Below are 20,467 nucleotides of genomic sequence, written 5' to 3'. Positions count from 1 at the left end.
TGGGCAAGCGGGAATCTGCACACAAATAAGAGAAGACTTATACGTTGCACGTTCCGGTGTCGCTCCTGCTCTTGTGGCGGTCCCTTGATGCCGGCTTGATTTTATAGCAGCGGCCACCGGAAGGGCGACCGCACTGTTCCGGAAGGTTGGCATGCGCAGGAGCAGAGCCCGCACGTGTAAGTGGCGATGATACGGCTTGCAGGTGAGGGTAGCTGGCGATAGTGGAAGGAGTGGTTGACTGCGTAAGAGGGAATCTGCACACAAATAAGAGAAGACTTAGACGTTGCACGTTTCGTTGTCGCTGCAGCTCTTGTGGCGGTCCCTTGATGCCGGCTTGAATTTATAGCAGCGGCCGCCGGAAGGGCGACCGCACTGTTCCGGAAGGTTGGTATGCGCAAGTGCAGAGCCCGCACATGCAACTGGCGATGATGCGGCTTGCAGGTGAGGGTAGCTGGCGAGGGTGGAAGGAGTGGTTGGCTGGGAAAGCGGGAATCTGCGCACAAATAAGAGAAGACTTAGACGTTGCACGTTCCGGTGTCGCTGCAACTCTTGTGGCGGTCCCTTGATGCCGGCTTGATTTTATAGCAGCGGCCCCCGGAACGGCGACCGCACTGTTCCGGAAGGTTGGTATGCGCAGGTGCAGAGCCCGCACGTGTAACTGGCGATGATGCGGCTTGCAGGTGAGGGTAGCAGGCGAGGGTGGAATGAGTGGTTGGCTGGGTAAGCGGTAATCTACATAAATAAGAGAAGACTTAGACGTTGCACGTTTCGGTGTCGCTCCTGCTCTTGTAGCGGTCCCTTGATGCCGGCTTGAATTTATAGCAGCGGCCACCGGAAGGGCGACCGCACTGTTCCGGAAGGTTGGTATGCGCAAGTGCAGAGCCCGCACATGCAACTGGCGATGATGCGGCTTGCAGGTGAGGGTAGCTGGCGAGGGTGGAAGGAGTGGTTGGCTGGGAAAGCGGGAATCTGCGCACAAATAAGAGAAGACTTAGACGTTGCACGTTCCGGTGTCGCTGCAACTCTTGTGGCGGTCCCTTGATGCCGGCTTGATTTTATAGCAGCGGCCCCCGGAGCGGCGACCGCACTGTCCCGGAAGGTTGGTATGCGCAGGTGCAGAGCTCGCACGTGTGACTGCCGATGATGCGGCTTGCAGGTGAGGGTAGCAGCCGAGGGTGGAAGGAGTGGTTGGCTGGGCAAGCGGTAATCTGCATAAATAAGAGAAGACTTAGACGTTGCACGTTTCGGTGTCGCTCCTGCTTTTGTGGCGGTCCCTTGATGCCGGCTTGATTTTATAGCAGCGGTTACCGGAAGAGCGACCGCACTGTTCCGGAAGGTTGGTATGCGCAGGAGCAGAGCCCGCACGTGTAAGTGGCGATGATACGGCTTGCAGGTGCGGGTAGCTGGCGATAGTGGAAGGAGTGGTTGACTGCGTAAGAGGGAATCTGCACACAAACAAGAGAAGACTTAGACGTTGCACGTTTCGCTGTCGCTGCAGCTCTTGTGGCGGTCCCTTGATGCCGGCTTGATTTTATAGCAGCGGCCCCCGGAGCGGCGACCGCACTGTTCCGGAAGGTTGGTATGCGCAGGTGCAGAGCTCGCACGTGTGACTGCCGATGATGCGGCTTGCAGGTGAGGGTAGCAGCCGAGGGTGGAATGAGTGGTTGGCTGGGTAAGCGTTAATCTGCATAAATAAGAGAAGACTTAGACGTTGCACGTTTCGGTGTCGCTCCTGCTCTTGTGGCGGTCCCTTGATGCCGGCCTAATTTTATAGCAGCGGTTACCGGAAGGGCGACCGCACTGTTCCGGAAGGTTGGTATGCGCAGGAGCAGAGGCCGCACGTGTAAGTGGCGATGATACGGCTTGCAGGTGAGGGTAGCTGGCGATAGTGGAAGGAGTGGTTGACTGCGTAAGAGGGAATCTGCACACAAATAAGAGAAGACTTAGACGTTGCACGTTTCGCTGTCGCTGCAGCTCTTGTGGCGGTCCCTTGATGCCGGCTTGATTTTATAGCAGCGTCCACCGGAAGAGCGACCGCACTGTTCCGGAAGGATCGTATGCGCAGTTGCAGAGCCCGCACGTGTAACTGGCGATGATGCGGCTTGCAGGTGAGGGTAGCAGTCGAGGGTGGAAGGAGTGGTTGGCTGGGAAAGCGGGAATCTGCACACAATTAAGAGAAGACTTAGACGTTGCACGTTCCGGTGTCGCTGCAGCTCTTGTGGCGGTCCCTTGATCCCGGCTTGATTTTATAGCAGCGGCCCCCGGAACGGTGACCGCACTGTTCTGGAAGGTTGGTATGCGCAGGTGCAGAGCTCGCACGTGTGACTGGCGATGATGCGGCTTGCAGGTGAGGGCAGCAGGCGAGGGTGGAAGGAGTGGTTGGCTGGGCAAGCGGGAATCTGCACACAAATAAGAGAAGACTTATACGTTGCACGTTCCGGTGTCGCTCCTGCTCTTGTGGCGGTCCCTTGATGCCGGCTTGATTTTATAGCAGCGGCCACCGGAAGGGCGACCGCACTGTTCCGGAAGGTTGGCATGCGCAGGAGCAGAGCCCGCACGTGTAAGTGGCGATGATACGGCTTGCAGGTGAGGGTAGCTGGCGATAGTGGAAGGAGTGGTTGGCTGCGTAAGAGGGAATCTGCACACAAATAAGAGAAGACTTAGACGTTGCACGTTTCGTTGTCGCTGCAGCTCTTGTGGCGGTCCCTTGATGCCGCTTGATTTTATAGCAGCGGCGCCCGGAAGGGCGACCGCACTGTTCCGGAAGGTTGGTATGCGCAGGTGCAGAGCCCGCACGTGCAACTGGCGATGATTCGGCTTGTAGGTGAAGGTAGCTGGCGAGGGTGGAGGGAGTGGTTGGCTGCGTAAGCGGGAATCTGCACACAAATAAGAGAAGACATGGACATTGCACGTTTCGGTGTCGCTCCTGCTCTTGTGGCGGCCCCTTGATGCCGGCTTGATTTTATAGCAGCGGCCACCGGAAAGGCGACCGCACTGTTCCGGTAGGTTGGTAGGCGCAGGTGCAGAGCCTGCACGTGTCACTGGTGATGATGCTGCTTGCAGGTGAAGGTAACAGTCGAGGATGGAAGGAGTGGTTGGCTGGGAAAGCGGGAATCTGCACGCAAATAAGAGACGACTTAGACGTTGCACGTTCCGGTGTCGCTCCTGCTCTTGTAGCGGTCCCTTGATGCCGGCTTGAATTTATAGCAGCGGCCACCGGAAGGGCGACCGCACTGTTTCGGAAGGTTGGTATGCGCAGGTGCAGAGCCCGCACGTGTAACTGGCGATGATGCGGCTTGCAGGTGAGGGTAGCAGGCGAGGGTGGAATGAGTGGTTGGCTGGGTAAGCGGTAATCTACATAAATAAGAGAAGACTTAGACGTTGCACGTTTCGGTGTCGCTCCTGCTCTTGTGGCGGTCCCTTGATGCCGGCTTCATTTTATAGCAGCGGCCACCGGAAGGGCGACCGCACTGTTCCGGAAGGTTGGTATGCGCAGGAGCAGAGCCCGCACGTGCAAGTGGCGATGATACGGCTTGCAGGCGAGTGTAGCTGGCGATTGTGGAAGGAGTGGTTGACTGCGTAAGAGGGAATCTGCACACAAATAAGAGAAGACTAAGACGTTGCAAGTTTCGCTGTCGCTGCAGCTCTTGTGGCGGTCCCTTGATGCCGGCTTGATTTTATAGCAGCGGCCCCCGGAGCGGCGACCGCACTGTCCCGGAAGGTTGGTAAGCGCAGGTGCAGAGCTCGCACGTGTGACTGCCGATGATGCGGCTTGCAGGTGAGGGTAGCAGCCGAGGGTGGAAGGAGTGGTTGGCTGGGCAAGCGGTAATCTGCATAAATAAGAGAAGACTTAGACGTTGCACGTTTCGGTGTCGCTCCTGCACTTGTGGCGGTCCCTTGATGCCGACTTGATTTTATAGCAGCGGCCACCCGAAGGGCGACCGCACTGTTCCGGAAGGTTGGTATGCGCAGGTGCAGAGCCCGCACGTGTAACTGGCGATGATGCGGCTTGCAGGTGAGGGTAGCAGGTGAGGGTGGAATGAGTGGTTGGCTGGGTAAGCGGGAATCTGCACACAAATAAGAGAAGACTTAGACGTTGCACGCTTCGCTGTCGCTGCAGCTCTTGTGGCGGTCCCTTGATGCCGGCTTGAATTAATAGCAGCGGCCCCCGGAACGGTGACCGCACTGTTTTGGAAGGTTGGTATGCGCAGGTGCAGAGCTCGCACGTGCGACTGGCGATGAAGCGGCTTGCAGGTGAGGGCAGCAGGCGAGGGTGGAAGGAGTGGTTGGCTGGGCAAGCGGGAATCTGCACAAAAATAAGAGAAGACTTATACGTTGCACGTTCCGGTGTCGCTCCTGCTCTTGTGGCGGTCCCTTGATGCCGGCTTGATTTTATAGCAGCGGCCACCGGAAGGGCGACCGCACTCTTCCGAAAGGTTGGCATGCGCAGGAGCAGAGCCCGCACGTGTAAGTGGCGATGATACGGCTTGCAGGTGAGGGTAGCTGGCGATAGTGGAAGGAGTGGTTGACTGCGTAAGAGGGAATCTGCACACAAATAAGAGAAGACTTAGACGTTGCACGTTTCGTTGTCGCTGCAGCTCTTGTGGCGGTCCCTTGATGCCGGCTTGATTTTATAGCAGCGGCGCCCGGAAGGGCGACCGCACTGTTCCGGAAGGTTGGTATGCGCAGGTGCAGAGCCCGCACGTGCAACTGGCGATGATTCGGCTTGTAGGTGAAGGTAGCTGGCGAGGGTGGAGGGAGTGGTTGGCTGCGTAAGCGGGAATCTGCACACAAATAAGAGAAGACATGGACATTGCACGTTTCGGTGTCGCTCCTGCTCTTGTGGCGGCCCCTTGATGCCGGCTTGATTTTATAGCAGCGGCCACCGGAAAGGCGACCGCACTGTTCCGGTAGGTTGGTATGCGCAGGTGCAGAGCCTGCACGTGTCACTGGTGATGATGCTGCTTGCAGGTGAAGGTAACAGTCGAGGATGGAAGGAGTGGTTGGCTGGGAAAGCGGGAATCTGCACGCAAATAAGAGACGACTTAGACGTTGCACGTTCCGGTGTCGCTCCTGCTCTTGTAGCGGTCCCTTGATGCCGGCTTGAATTTATAGCAGCGGCCACCGGAAGGGCGACCGCACTGTTCCGGAAGGTTGGTATGCGCAAGTGCAGAGCCCGCACATGCAACTGGCGATGATGCGGCTTGCAGGTAAGGGTAGCTGGCGAGGGTGAAGGAGTGGTTGGCTGGGAAAGCGGGAATCTGCGCACAAATAAGAGAAGACTTAGACGTTGCACGTTCCGGTGTCGCTGCAACTCTTGTGGCGGTCCCTTGATGCCGGCTTGATTTTATAGCAGCGGCCCCCGGAACGGCGACTGCACTGTTCCGGAAGGTTGGTATGCGCAGGTGCAGAGCCCGCACGTGTAACTGGCGATGATGCGGCTTGCAGGTGAGGGTAGCAGGCGAGGGTGGAATGAGTGGTTGGCTGGGTAAGCGGTAATCTACATAAATAAGAGAAGACTTAGACGTTGCACGTTTCGGTGTCGCTCCTGCTCTTGTGGCGGTCCCTTGATGCCGGCTTCATTTTATAGCAGCGGCCACCGGAAGGGCGACCGCACTGTTCCGGAAGGTTGGTATGCGCAGGAGCAGAGCCCGCACGTGTAAGTGGCGATGATACGGCTTGCAGGTGAGTGTAGCTGGCGATTGTGGAAGGAGTGGTTGACTGCGTAAGAGGGAATCTGCACACAAATAAGAGAAGACTTAGACGTTGCAAGTTTCGCTGTCGCTGCAGCTCTTGTGGCGGTCCCTTGATGCCGGCTTGATTTTATAGCAGCGGCCCCCGGAGCGGCGACCGCACTGTCCCGGAAGGTTGGTATGTGCAGGTGCAGAGCTCGCACGTGTGACTGCCGATGATGCGGCTTGCAGGTGAGGGTAGCAGCCGAGGGTGGAAGGAGTGGTTGGCTTGGCAAGCGGTAATCTGCATAAATAAGAGAAGACTTAGACGTTGCACGTTTCGGTGTCGCTCCTGCTCTTGTGGCGGTCCCTTGATGCCGGCTTGATTTTATAGCAGCGGTTACCGGAAGGGCGACCGCACTGTTCCGGAAGGTTGGTATGCGCAGGAGCAGAGCCCGCACGTGTAAGTGGCGATGATACGGCTTGCAGGTGCGGGTAGCTGGCGATAGTGGAAGGAGTGGTTGACTGCGTAAGAGGGAATCTGCACACAAATAAGAGAAGACTTAGATGTTGCACGTTTCGCTGTCGCTGCAGCTCTTGTGGCGGTCCCTTGATGCCGGCTTGATTTTATAGCAGCGGCCCCCGGAGCGGCGACCGCACTGTTCCGGAAGGTTGGTATGCGCAGGTGCAGAGCTCGCACGTGTGACTGCCGATGATGCGGCTTGCAGGTGAGGGTAGCAGCCGAGGGTGGAATGAGTGGTTGGCTGGGTAAGCGGTAATCTGCATAAATAAGAGAAGACTTAGACGTTGCACGTTTCGGTGTCGCTCCTGCTCTTGTGGCGGTCCCTTGATGCCGGCTTGATTTTATAGCAGCGGTTACCGGAAGGGCGACCGCACTGTTCCGGAAGGTTGGTATGCGCAGGAGCAGAGCCCGCACGTGTAAGTGGCGATGATACGGCTTGCAGGTGAGGGTAGCTGGCGATAGTGGAAGGAGTGGTTGACTGCGTAAGAGGGAATCTGCACACAAATAAGAGAAGACTTAGACGTTGCACGTTTCGCTGTCGCTGCAGCTCTTGTGGCGGTCCCTTGATGCTGGCTTGATTTTATAGCAGCGGCCCCCGGAACGGCGACCGCACTGTTCTGGAAGGTTGATATGCGCAGGTGCAGAGCCCGCACGTGTAACTGGCGATGATGCGGCTTGCAGGTGAGGGTAGCAGGCGAAGGAGGAAGGAGTGGTTGGCTGGGTAAGCGGTAATCTGCACAAATAAGAGAAGACATAGACGTTGCACGTTTCAGTGTCGCTCCTGCTCTTGTGCCGGTCCCTTGATGCCGGCTTGATTTTATAGCAGCGGTTACCGGAAGGGCGACCGCACTGTTCCGGAAGGTTGGTATGCGCAGGAGCAGAGGCCGCACGTGTAAGTGGCGATGATACGGCTTGCAGGTGAGGGTAGCTGGCGATAGTGGAAGGAGTGGTTGACTGCGTAAGAGGGAATCTGCACACAAATAAGAGAAGACTTAGACGTTGCACGTTTCGCTGTCGCTGCAGCTCTTGTGGCGGTCCCTTGATGCCGGCTTGATTTTATAGCAGCGTCCACCGGAAGAGCGACCGCACTGTTCCGGAAGGATCGTATGCGCAGGTGCAGAGCCCGCACGTGTAACTGGCGATGATGCGGCTTGCAGGTGAGGGTAGCAGTCGAGGGTGGAAGGAGTGGTTGGCTGGGAAAGCGGGAATCTGCACACAATTAAGAGAAGACTTAGACGTTGCACGTTCCGGTGTCGCTGCAGCTCTTGTGGCGGTCCCTTGATCCCGGCTTGATTTTCTAGCAGCGGCCCCCGGAACGGCGACCGCACTGTTCCCGAAGGTTGGTATGCGCAGGTGCAGAGCCCGCACGTGTAACTGGCGATGATGCGGCTTGCAAGTGAGGGTAGCAGGCGAGGGTGGAATGAGTGGTTGGCTGGGCAAGCGGTAATCTGCATAAATAAGAGAAGACTTAGACGTTGCACGTTTCGGTGTCGCTCCTGCACTTGTGGCGGTCCCTTGATGCCGACTTGATTTTATAGCAGCGGCCACCCGAAGGGCGACCGCACTGTTCCGGAAGGTTGGTATGCGCAGGTGCAGAGCCCGCACGTGTAACTGGCGATGATGCGGCTTGCAGGTGAGGGTAGCAGGTGAGGGTGGAATGAGTGGTTGGCTGGGTAAGCGGGAATCTGCACACAAATAAGAGAAGACTTAGACGTTGCACGCTTCGCTGTCGCTGCAGCTCTTGTGGCGGTCCCTTGATGCCGGCTTGAATTTATAGCAGCGGCCCCCGGAACGGTGACCGCACTGTTTTGGAAGGTTGGTATGCGCAGGTGCAGAGCTCGCACGTGCGACTGGCGATGAAGCGGCTTGCAGGTGAGGGCAGCAGGCGAGGGTGGAAGGAGTGGTTGGCTGGGCAAGCGGGAATCTGCACAAAAATAAGAGAAGACTTATACGTTGCACGTTCCGGTGTCGCTCCTGCTCTTGTGGCGGTCCCTTGATGCCGGCTTGATTTTATAGCAGCGGCCACCGGAAGGGCGACCGCACTCTTCCGAAAGGTTGGCATGCGCAGGAGCAGAGCCCGCACGTGTAAGTGGCGATGATACGGCTTGCAGGTGAGGGTAGCTGGCGATAGTGGAAGGAGTGGTTGACTGCGTAAGAGGGAATCTGCACACAAATAAGAGAAGACTTAGACGTTGCACGTTTCGTTGTCGCTGCAGCTCTTGTGGCGGTCCCTTGATGCCGGCTTGATTTTATAGCAGCGGCGCCCGGAAGGGCGACCGCACTGTTCCGGAAGGTTGGTATGCGCAGGTGCAGAGCCCGCACGTGCAACTGGCGATGATTCGGCTTGTAGGTGAAGGTAGCTGGCGAGGGTGGAGGGAGTGGTTGGCTGCGTAAGCGGGAATCTGCACACAAATAAGAGAAGACATGGACATTGCACGTTTCGGTGTCGCTCCTGCTCTTGTGGCGGCCCCTTGATGCCGGCTTGATTTTATAGCAGCGGCCACCGGAAAGGCGACCGCACTGTTCCGGTAGGTTGGTATGCGCAGGTGCAGAGCCTGCACGTGTCACTGGTGATGATGCTGCTTGCAGGTGAAGGTAACAGTCGAGGATGGAAGGAGTGGTTGGCTGGGAAAGCGGGAATCTGCACGCAAATAAGAGACGACTTAGACGTTGCACGTTCCGGTGTCGCTCCTGCTCTTGTAGCGGTCCCTTGATGCCGGCTTGAATTTATAGCAGCGGCCACCGGAAGGGCGACCGCACTGTTCCGGAAGGTTGGTATGCGCAAGTGCAGAGCCCGCACATGCAACTGGCGATGATGCGGCTTGCAGGTAAGGGTAGCTGGCGAGGGTGAAGGAGTGGTTGGCTGGGAAAGCGGGAATCTGCGCACAAATAAGAGAAGACTTAGACGTTGCACGTTCCGGTGTCGCTGCAACTCTTGTGGCGGTCCCTTGATGCCGGCTTGATTTTATAGCAGCGGCCCCCGGAACGGCGACTGCACTGTTCCGGAAGGTTGGTATGCGCAGGTGCAGAGCCCGCACGTGTAACTGGCGATGATGCGGCTTGCAGGTGAGGGTAGCAGGCGAGGGTGGAATGAGTGGTTGGCTGGGTAAGCGGTAATCTACATAAATAAGAGAAGACTTAGACGTTGCACGTTTCGGTGTCGCTCCTGCTCTTGTGGCGGTCCCTTGATGCCGGCTTCATTTTATAGCAGCGGCCACCGGAAGGGCGACCGCACTGTTCCGGAAGGTTGGTATGCGCAGGAGCAGAGCCCGCACGTGTAAGTGGCGATGATACGGCTTGCAGGTGAGTGTAGCTGGCGATTGTGGAAGGAGTGGTTGACTGCGTAAGAGGGAATCTGCACACAAATAAGAGAAGACTTAGACGTTGCAAGTTTCGCTGTCGCTGCAGCTCTTGTGGCGGTCCCTTGATGCCGGCTTGATTTTATAGCAGCGGCCCCCGGAGCGGCGACCGCACTGTCCCGGAAGGTTGGTATGCGCAGGTGCAGAGCTCGCACGTGTGACTGCCGATGATGCGGCTTGCAGGTGAGGGTAGCAGCCGAGGGTGGAAGGAGTGGTTGGCTGGGCAAGCGGTAATCTGCATAAATAAGAGAAGACTTAGACGTTGCACGTTTCGGTGTCGCTCCTGCTCTTGTGGCGGTCCCTTGATGCCGGCTTGATTTTATAGCAGCGGTTACCGGAAGGGCGACCGCACTGTTCCGGAAGGTTGGTATGCGCAGGAGCAGAGCCCGCACGTGTAAGTGGCGATGATACGGCTTGCAGGTGCGGGTAGCTGGCGATAGTGGAAGGAGTGGTTGACTGCGTAAGAGGGAATCTGCACACAAATAAGAGAAGACTTAGATGTTGCACGTTTCGCTGTCGCTGCAGCTCTTGTGGCGGTCCCTTGATGCCGGCTTGATTTTATAGCAGCGGCCCCCGGAGCGGCGACCGCACTGTTCCGGAAGGTTGGTATGCGCAGGTGCAGAGCTCGCACGTGTGACTGCCGATGATGCGGCTTGCAGGTGAGGGTAGCAGCCGAGGGTGGAATGAGTGGTTGGCTGGGTAAGCGGTAATCTGCATAAATAAGAGAAGACTTAGACGTTGCACGTTTCGGTGTCGCTCCTGCTCTTGTGGCGGTCCCTTGATGCCGGCTTGATTTTATAGCAGCGGTTACCGGAAGGGCGACCGCACTGTTCCGGAAGGTTGGTATGCGCAGGAGCAGAGCCCGCACGTGTAAGTGGCGATGATACGGCTTGCAGGTGAGGGTAGCTGGCGATAGTGGAAGGAGTGGTTGACTGCGTAAGAGGGAATCTGCACACAAATAAGAGAAGACTTAGACGTTGCACGTTTCGCTGTCGCTGCAGCTCTTGTGGCGGTCCCTTGATGCTGGCTTGATTTTATAGCAGCGGCCCCCGGAACGGCGACCGCACTGTTCTGGAAGGTTGATATGCGCAGGTGCAGAGCCCGCACGTGTAACTGGCGATGATGCGGCTTGCAGGTGAGGGTAGCAGGCGAAGGAGGAAGGAGTGGTTGGCTGGGTAAGCGGTAATCTGCACAAATAAGAGAAGACATAGACGTTGCACGTTTCAGTGTCGCTCCTGCTCTTGTGCCGGTCCCTTGATGCCGGCTTGATTTTATAGCAGCGGTTACCGGAAGGGCGACCGCACTGTTCCGGAAGGTTGGTATGCGCAGGAGCAGAGGCCGCACGTGTAAGTGGCGATGATACGGCTTGCAGGTGAGGGTAGCTGGCGATAGTGGAAGGAGTGGTTGACTGCGTAAGAGGGAATCTGCACACAAATAAGAGAAGACTTAGACGTTGCACGTTTCGCTGTCGCTGCAGCTCTTGTGGCGGTCCCTTGATGCCGGCTTGATTTTATAGCAGCGTCCACCGGAAGAGCGACCGCACTGTTCCGGAAGGATCGTATGCGCAGGTGCAGAGCCCGCACGTGTAACTGGCGATGATGCGGCTTGCAGGTGAGGGTAGCAGTCGAGGGTGGAAGGAGTGGTTGGCTGGGAAAGCGGGAATCTGCACACAATTAAGAGAAGACTTAGACGTTGCACGTTCCGGTGTCGCTGCAGCTCTTGTGGCGGTCCCTTGATCCCGGCTTGATTTTCTAGCAGCGGCCCCCGGAACGGCGACCGCACTGTTCCCGAAGGTTGGTATGCGCAGGTGCAGAGCCCGCACGTGTAACTGGCGATGATGCGGCTTGCAAGTGAGGGTAGCAGGCGAGGGTGGAATGAGTGGTTGGCTGGGTAAGCGGTAATCTGCATAAATAAGAGAAGACTTAGACGTTGCACATTTCGGTGTCGCTCCTGCACTTGTGGCGGTCCCTTGATGCCGACTTGATTTTATAGCAGCGGCCACCCGAAGGGCGACCGCACTGTTCCGGAAGGTTGGTATGCGCAGGTGCAGAGCCCGCACGTGTAACTGGCGATGATGCGGCTTGCAGGTGAGGGTAGCAGGTGAGGGTGGAATGAGTGGTTGGCTGGGTAAGCGGTAATCTGCATAAATAAGAGAAGACTTAGACGTTGCACATTTCGGTGTCGCTCCTGCACTTGTGGCGGTCCCTTGATGCCGACTTGATTTTATAGCAGCGGCCACCCGAAGGGCGACCGCACTGTTCCGGAAGGTTGGTATGCGCAGGTGCAGAGCCCGCACGTGTAACTGGCGATGATGCGGCTTGCAGGTGAGGGCAGCAGGTGAGGGTGGAATGAGTGGTTGGCTGGGTAAGCGGGAATCTGCACACAAATAAGAGAAGACAGACGTTGCACGCTTCGCTGTCGCTGCAGCTCTTGTGGCGGTCCCTTGATGCCGGCTTGAATTTATAGCAGCGGCCCCCGGAACGGTGACCGCACTGTTCTGGAAGGTTGGTATGCGCAGGTGCAGAGCTCGCACGTGTGACTGGCGATGATGCGGCTTGCAGGTGAGGGCAGCAGGCGAGGGTGGAAGGAGTGGTTGGCTGGGCAAGCGGGAATCTGCACACAAATAAGAGAAGACTTATACGTTGCACGTTCCGGTGTCGCTCCTGCTCTTGTGGCGGTCCCTTGATGCCGGTTTGATTTTATAGCAGCGGCCACCGGAAGGGCGACCGCACTGTTCCGGAAGGTTGGCATGCGCAGGAGCAGAGCCCGCACGTGTAAGTGGCGATGACACGGCTTGCAGGTGAGGGTAGCTGGCGATAGTGGAAGGAGTGGTTGGCTGCGTAAGAGGGAATCTGCACACAAATAAGAGAAGACTTAGACGTTGCACGTTTCGTTGTCGCTGCAGCTCTTGTGGCGGTCCCTTGATGCCGGCTTGATTTTATAGCAGCGGCGCCCGGAAGGGCGACCGCACTGTTCCGGAAGGTTGGTATGCGCAGGTGCAGAGCCCGCACGTGCAACTGGCGATGATTCGGCTTGTAGGTGAAGGTAGCTGGCGAGGGTGGAGGGAGTGGTTGGCTGCGTAAGCGGGAATCTGCACACAAATAAGAGAAGACATGGACATTGCACGTTTCGGTGTCGCTCCTGCTCTTGTGGCGGCCCCTTGATGCCGGCTTGATTTTATAGCAGCGGCCACCGGAAAGGCGACCGCACTGTTCCGGTAGGTTGGTATGCGCAGGTGCAGAGCCCGCACGTGTAACTGGCGATGATGCGGCTTGCAGGTGAGGGTAGCAGTCGAGGGTGGAAGGAGTGGTTGGCTGGGAAAGCGGGAATCTGCACACAATTAAGAGAAGACTTAGACGTTGCACGTTCCGGTGTCGCTGCAGCTCTTGTGGCGGTCCCTTGATCCCGGCTTGATTTTATAGCAGCGGCCCCCGGAACGGCGACCGCACTGTTCCCGAAGGTTGGCATGCGCAGGAGCAGAGCCCGCACGTGTAAGTGGCGATGATACGGCTTGCAGGTGAGGGTAGCTGGCGATAGTGGAAGGAGTGGTTGGCTGCGTAAGAGGGAATCTGCACACAAATAAGAGAAGACTTAGACGTTGCACGTTTCGTTGTCGCTGCAGCTCTTGTGGCGGTCCCTTGATGCCGGCTTGATTTTATAGCAGCGGCCCCCGGAGCGGCGACCGCACTGTCCCGGAAGGTTGGTATGCGCAGGTGCAGAGCTCGCACGTGTGACTGCCGATGATGCGGTTTGCAGGTGAGGGTAGCAGCCGAGGGTGGAAGGAGTGGTTGGCTGGGCAAGCGGTAATCTGCATAAATAAGAGAAGACTTAGACGTTGCACGTTTCGGTGTCGCTCCTGCACTTGTGGCGGTCCCTTGATGCCGACTTGATTTTATAGCAGCGGCCACCCGAAGGGCGACCGCACTGTTCCGGAAGGTTGGTATGCGCAGGTGCAGAGCCCGCACGTGTAACTGGCGATGATGCGGCTTGCAGGTGAGGGTAGCAGGTGAGGGTGGAATGAGTGGTTGGCTGGGTAAGCGGGAATCTGCACACAAATAAGAGAAGACTTAGACGTTGCACGCTTCGCTGTCGCTGCAGCTCTTGTGGCGGTCCCTTGATGCCGGCTTGAATTTATAGCAGCGGCCCCCGGAACGGTGACCGCACTGTTTTGGAAGGTTGGTATGCGCAGGTGCAGAGCTCGCACGTGTGACTGGCGATGATGCGGCTTGCAGGTGAGGGCAGCAGGCGAGGGTGGAAGGAGTGGTTGGCTGGGCAAGCGGGAATCTGCACACAAATAAGAGAAGACTTATACGTTGCACGTTCCGGTGTCGCTCCTGCTCTCGTGGCGGTCCCTTGATGCCGGCTTGATTTTATAGCAGCGGCCACCGGAAGGGCGACCGCACTCTTCCGAAAGGTTGGCATGCGCAGGAGCAGAGCCCGCACGTGTAAGTGGCGATGATACGGCTTGCAGGTGAGGGTAGCTGGCGATAGTGGAAGGAGTGGTTGACTGCGTAAGAGGTAATCTGCACACAAATAAGAGAAGACTTAGACGTTGCACGTTTCGTTGTCGCTGCAGCTCTTGTGGCGGTCCCTTGATGCCGGCTTGATTTTATAGCAGCGGCGCCCGGAAGGGCGACCGCACTGTTCCGGAAGGTTGGTATGCGCAGGTGCAGAGCCCGCACGTGCAACTGGCGATGATTCGGCTTGTAGGTGAAGGTAGCTGGCGAGGGTGGAGGGAGTGGTTGGCTGCGTAAGCGGGAATCTGCACACAAATAAGAGAAGACATGGACATTGCACGTTTCGGTGTCGCTCCTGCTCTTGTGGCGGCCCCTTGATGCCGGCTTGATTTTATAGCAGCGGCCACCGGAAAGGCGACCGCACTGTTCCGGTAGGTTGGTATGCGCAGGTGCAGAGCCTGAACGTGTCACTGGTGATGATGCTGCTTGCAGGTGAAGGTAAAAGTCGAGGATGGAAGGAGTGGTTGGCTGGGAAAGCGGGAATCTGCACGCAAATAAGAGACGACTTAGACGTTGCACGTTCCGGTGTCGCTCCTGCTCTTGTAGCGGTCCCTTGATGCCGGCTTGATTTTATAGCAGCGGTTACCGGAAGGGCGACCGCACTGTTCCGGAAGGTTGGTATGCGCAGGAGCAGAGCCCGCACGTGTAAGTGGCGATGATACGGCTTGCAGGTGAGGGTAGCTGGCGATAGTGGAAGGAGTGGTTGACTGCGTAAGAGGGAATCTGCACACAAATAAGAGAAGACTTAGACGTTGCACGTTTCGCTGTCGCTGCAGCTCTTGTGGCGGTCCCTTGATGCCGGCTTGATTTTATAGCAGCGTCCACCGGAAGAGCGACCGCACTGTTCCGGAAGGATCGTATGCGCAGGTGCAGAGCCCGCACGTGTAACTGGCGATGATGCGGCTTGCAGGTGAGGGTAGCAGTCGAGGGTGGAAGGAGTGGTTGGCTGGGAAAGCGGGAATCTGCACACAATTAAGAGAAGACTTAGACGTTGCACGTTCCGGTGTCGCTGCAGCTCTTGTGGCGGTCCCTTGATCCCGGCTTGATTTTCTAGCAGCGGCCCCCGGAACGGCGACCGCACTGTTCCCGAAGGTTGGTATGCGCAGGTGCAGAGCCCGCACGTGTAACTGGCGATGATGCGGCTTGCAAGTGAGGGTAGCAGGCGAGGGTGGAATGAGTGGTTGGCTGGGTAAGCGGTAATCTGCATAAATAAGAGAAGACTTAGACGTTGCACATTTCGGTGTCGCTCCTGCACTTGTGGCGGTCCCTTGATGCCGACTTGATTTTATAGCAGCGGCCACCCGAAGGGCGACCGCACTGTTCCGGAAGGTTGGTATGCGCAGGTGCAGAGCCCGCACGTGTAACTGGCGATGATGCGGCTTGCAGGTGAGGGTAGCAGGTGAGGGTGGAATGAGTGGTTGGCTGGGTAAGCGGTAATCTGCATAAATAAGAGAAGACTTAGACGTTGCACATTTCGGTGTCGCTCCTGCACTTGTGGCGGTCCCTTGATGCCGACTTGATTTTATAGCAGCGGCCACCCGAAGGGCGACCGCACTGTTCCGGAAGGTTGGTATGCGCAGGTGCAGAGCCCGCACGTGTAACTGGCGATGATGCGGCTTGCAGGTGAGGGCAGCAGGTGAGGGTGGAATGAGTGGTTGGCTGGGTAAGCGGGAATCTGCACACAAATAAGAGAAGACAGACGTTGCACGCTTCGCTGTCGCTGCAGCTCTTGTGGCGGTCCCTTGATGCCGGCTTGAATTTATAGCAGCGGCCCCCGGAACGGTGACCGCACTGTTCTGGAAGGTTGGTATGCGCAGGTGCAGAGCTCGCACGTGTGACTGGCGATGATGCGGCTTGCAGGTGAGGGCAGCAGGCGAGGGTGGAAGGAGTGGTTGGCTGGGCAAGCGGGAATCTGCACACAAATAAGAGAAGACTTATACGTTGCACGTTCCGGTGTCGCTCCTGCTCTTGTGGCGGTCCCTTGATGCCGGTTTGATTTTATAGCAGCGGCCACCGGAAGGGCGACCGCACTGTTCCGGAAGGTTGGCATGCGCAGGAGCAGAGCCCGCACGTGTAAGTGGCGATGACACGGCTTGCAGGTGAGGGTAGCTGGCGATAGTGGAAGGAGTGGTTGGCTGCGTAAGAGGGAATCTGCACACAAATAAGAGAAGACTTAGACGTTGCACGTTTCGTTGTCGCTGCAGCTCTTGTGGCGGTCCCTTGATGCCGGCTTGATTTTATAGCAGCGGCGCCCGGAAGGGCGACCGCACTGTTCCGGAAGGTTGGTATGCGCAGGTGCAGAGCCCGCACGTGCAACTGGCGATGATTCGGCTTGTAGGTGAAGGTAGCTGGCGAGGGTGGAGGGAGTGGTTGGCTGCGTAAGCGGGAATCTGCACACAAATAAGAGAAGACATGGACATTGCACGTTTCGGTGTCGCTCCTGCTCTTGTGGCGGCCCCTTGATGCCGGCTTGATTTTATAGCAGCGGCCACCGGAAAGGCGACCGCACTGTTCCGGTAGGTTGGTATGCGCAGGTGCAGAGCCCGCACGTGTAACTGGCGATGATGCGGCTTGCAGGTGAGGGTAGCAGTCGAGGGTGGAAGGAGTGGTTGGCTGGGAAAGCGGGAATCTGCACACAATTAAGAGAAGACTTAGACGTTGCACGTTCCGGTGTCGCTGCAGCTCTTGTGGCGGTCCCTTGATCCCGGCTTGATTTTTTAGCAGCGGCCCCCGGAACGGCGACCGCACTGTTCCCGAAGGTTGGCATGCGCAGGAGCAGAGCCCGCACGTGTAAGTGGCGATGATACGGCTTGCAGGTGAGGGTAGCTGGCGATAGTGGAAGGAGTGGTTGGCTGCGTAAGAGGGAATCTGCACACAAATAAGAGAAGACTTAGACGTTGCACGTTTCGTTGTCGCTGCAGCTCTTGTGGCGGTCCCTTGATGCCGGCTTGATTTTATAGCAGCGGCCCCCGGAGCGGCGACCGCACTGTCCCGGAAGGTTGGTATGCGCAGGTGCAGAGCTCGCACGTGTGACTGCCGATGATGCGGTTTGCAGGTGAGGGTAGCAGCCGAGGGTGGAAGGAGTGGTTGGCTGGGCAAGCGGTAATCTGCATAAATAAGAGAAGACTTAGACGTTGCACGTTTCGGTGTCGCTCCTGCACTTGTGGCGGTCCCTTGATGCCGACTTGATTTTATAGCAGCGGCCACCCGAAGGGCGACCGCACTGTTCCGGAAGGTTGGTATGCGCAGGTGCAGAGCCCGCACGTGTAACTGGCGATGATGCGGCTTGCAGGTGAGGGTAGCAGGTGAGGGTGGAATGAGTGGTTGGCTGGGTAAGCGGGAATCTGCACACAAATAAGAGAAGACTTAGACGTTGCACGCTTCGCTGTCGCTGCAGCTCTTGTGGCGGTCCCTTGATGCCGGCTTGAATTTATAGCAGCGGCCCCCGGAACGGTGACCGCACTGTTTTGGAAGGTTGGTATGCGCAGGTGCAGAGCTCGCACGTGTGACTGGCGATGATGCGGCTTGCAGGTGAGGGCAGCAGGCGAGGGTGGAAGGAGTGGTTGGCTGGGCAAGCGGGAATCTGCACACAAATAAGAGAAGACTTATACGTTGCACGTTCCGGTGTCGCTCCTGCTCTCGTGGCGGTCCCTTGATGCCGGCTTGATTTTATAGCAGCGGCCACCGGAAGGGCGACCGCACTCTTCCGAAAGGTTGGCATGCGCAGGAGCAGAGCCCGCACGTGTAAGTGGCGATGATACGGCTTGCAGGTGAGGGTAGCTGGCGATAGTGGAAGGAGTGGTTGACTGCGTAAGAGGTAATCTGCACACAAATAAGAGAAGACTTAGACGTTGCACGTTTCGTTGTCGCTGCAGCTCTTGTGGCGGTCCCTTGATGCCGGCTTGATTTTATAGCAGCGGCGCCCGGAAGGGCGACCGCACTGTTCCGGAAGGTTGGTATGCGCAGGTGCAGAGCCCGCACGTGCAACTGGCGATGATTCGGCTTGTAGGTGAAGGTAGCTGGCGAGGGTGGAGGGAGTGGTTGGCTGCGTAAGCGGGAATCTGCACACAAATAAGAGAAGACATGGACATTGCACGTTTCGGTGTCGCTCCTGCTCTTGTGGCGGCCCCTTGATGCCGGCTTGATTTTATAGCAGCGGCCACCGGAAAGGCGACCGCACTGTTCCGGTAGGTTGGTATGCGCAGGTGCAGAGCCTGAACGTGTCACTGGTGATGATGCTGCTTGCAGGTGAAGGTAACAGTCGAGGATGGAAGGAGTGGTTGGCTGGGAAAGCGGGAATCTGCACGCAAATAAGAGACGACTTAGACGTTGCACGTTCCGGTGTCGCTCCTGCTCTTGTAGCGGTCCCTTGATGCCGGCTTGAATTTATAGCAGCGGCCACCGGAAGGGCGACCGCACTGTTCCGGAAAGTTGGTATGCGCAAGTGCAGAGCCCGCACATGCAACTGGCGATGATGCGGCTTGCAGGTGAGGGTAGCTGGCGAGGGTGGAAGGAGTGGTTGGCTGGGAAAGCGGGAATCTGCGCACAAATAAGAGAAGACTTAGACGTTGCACGTTCCGGTGTCGCTGCAACTCTTGTGGCGGTCCCTTGATGCCGGCTTGATTTTATAGCAGCGGCCCCCGGAACGGCGACTGCACTGTTCCGGAAGGTTGGTATGCGCAGGTGCAGAGCCCGCACGTGTAACTGGCGATGATGCGGCTTGCAGGTGAGGGTAGCAGGCGAGGGTGGAATGAGTGGTTGGCTGGGTAAGCGGTAATCTACATAAATAAGAGAAGACTTTGACGTTGCACGTTTCGGTGTCGCTCCTGCTCTTGTGGCGGTCCCTTGATGCCGGCTTCATTTTATAGCAGCGGCCACCGGAAGGGCGACCGCACTGTTCCGGAAGGTTGGTATGCGCAGGAGCAGAGCCCGCACGTGTAAGTGGCGATGATACGGCTTGCAGGTGAGTGTAGCTGGCGATTGTGGAAGGAGTGGTTGACTGCGTAAGAGGGAATCTGCACACAAATAAGAGAAGACTTAGACGTTGCAAGTTTCGCTGTCGCTGCAGCTCTTGTGGCGGTCCCTTGATGCCGGCTTGATTTTATAGCAGCGGCCCCCGGCGCGGCGACCGCACTGTCCCGGAAGGTTGGTATGCGCAGGTGCAGAGCTCGCACGTGTGACTGCCGATGATGCGGCTTGCAGGTGAGGGTAGCAGCCGAGGGTGGAAGGAGTGGTTGGCTGGGCAAGCGGTAATCTGCATAAATAAGAGAAGACTTAGACGTTGCACGTTTCGGTGTCGCTCCTGCTCTTGTGACGGTCCCTTGATGCCGGCTTGATTTTATAGCAGCGGTTACCGGAAGGGCGACCGCACTGTTCCGGAAGGTTGGTATGCGCAGGAGCAGAGCCCGCACGTGTAAGTGGCGATGATACGGCTTGCAGGTGAGGGTAGCTGGCGATAGTGGAAGGAGTGGTTGACTGCGTAAGAGGGAATCTGCACACAAATAAGAGAAGACTTAGACGTTGCACGTTTCGCTGTCGCTGCAGCTCTTGTGGCGGTCCCTTGATGCTGGCTTGATTTTATAGCAGCGGCCCCCGGAACGGCGACCGCACTGTTCTGGAAGGTTGATATGCGCAGGTGCAGAGCCCGCACGTGTAACTGGCGATGATGCGGCTTGCAGGTGAGGGTAGCAGGCGAAGGAGGAATGAGTGGTTGGCTTGGTAAGCGGTAATCTGCACAAATAAGAGAAGACATAGACGTTGCACGTTTCAGTGTCGCTCCTGCTCTTGTGGCAGTCCCTTGATACCGGCTTGATTTTATAGCAGCGTCCACCGGAAGAGCGACCGCACTGTTCCGGAAGGATCGTATGCGCAGGTGCAGAGCCCGCTCGTGTAACTGGCGATGATGCGGCTTGCAGGTGAGGGTAGCAGTCGAGGGTGGAAGGAGTGGTTGGCTGGGAAAGCGGGAATCTGCACACAATTAAGAGAAGACTTAGACGTTGCACGTTCCGGTGTCGCTGCAGCTCTTGTGGCGGTCCCTTGATGCCGGCTTGATTTTATAGCAGCGGCCCCCGGAACGACGACCGCACTGTTCCGGAAGGTTGGTATGCGCAGGTGCAGAGCCCGCACGTGTAACTGGCGATGATGCGGCTTGCAGGTGAGGGTAGCAGGCGAGGGTGGAATGAGTGGTTGGCTGGGTAAGCGGTAATCTGCATAAATAAGAGAAGACTTAGACGTTGCACATTTCGGTGTCGCTCCTGCACTTGTGGCGGTCCATTGATGCCGACTTGATTTTATAGCAGCGTCCACCTGAAGAGCGACCGCACTGTTCCGGAAGGTTCGTATGCGCAGGTGCAGAGCCCGCACGTGTAACTGGCGATGATGCGGCTTGCAGGTGAA

This window comes from Amblyomma americanum, unplaced genomic scaffold (assembly GCF_052857255.1).
Source record: "Amblyomma americanum isolate KBUSLIRL-KWMA unplaced genomic scaffold, ASM5285725v1 scaffold_15, whole genome shotgun sequence".
NCBI classification, from domain to species: domain Eukaryota; kingdom Metazoa; phylum Arthropoda; class Arachnida; order Ixodida; family Ixodidae; genus Amblyomma; species Amblyomma americanum.
This window is presented reverse-complemented; position numbering follows the sequence as displayed.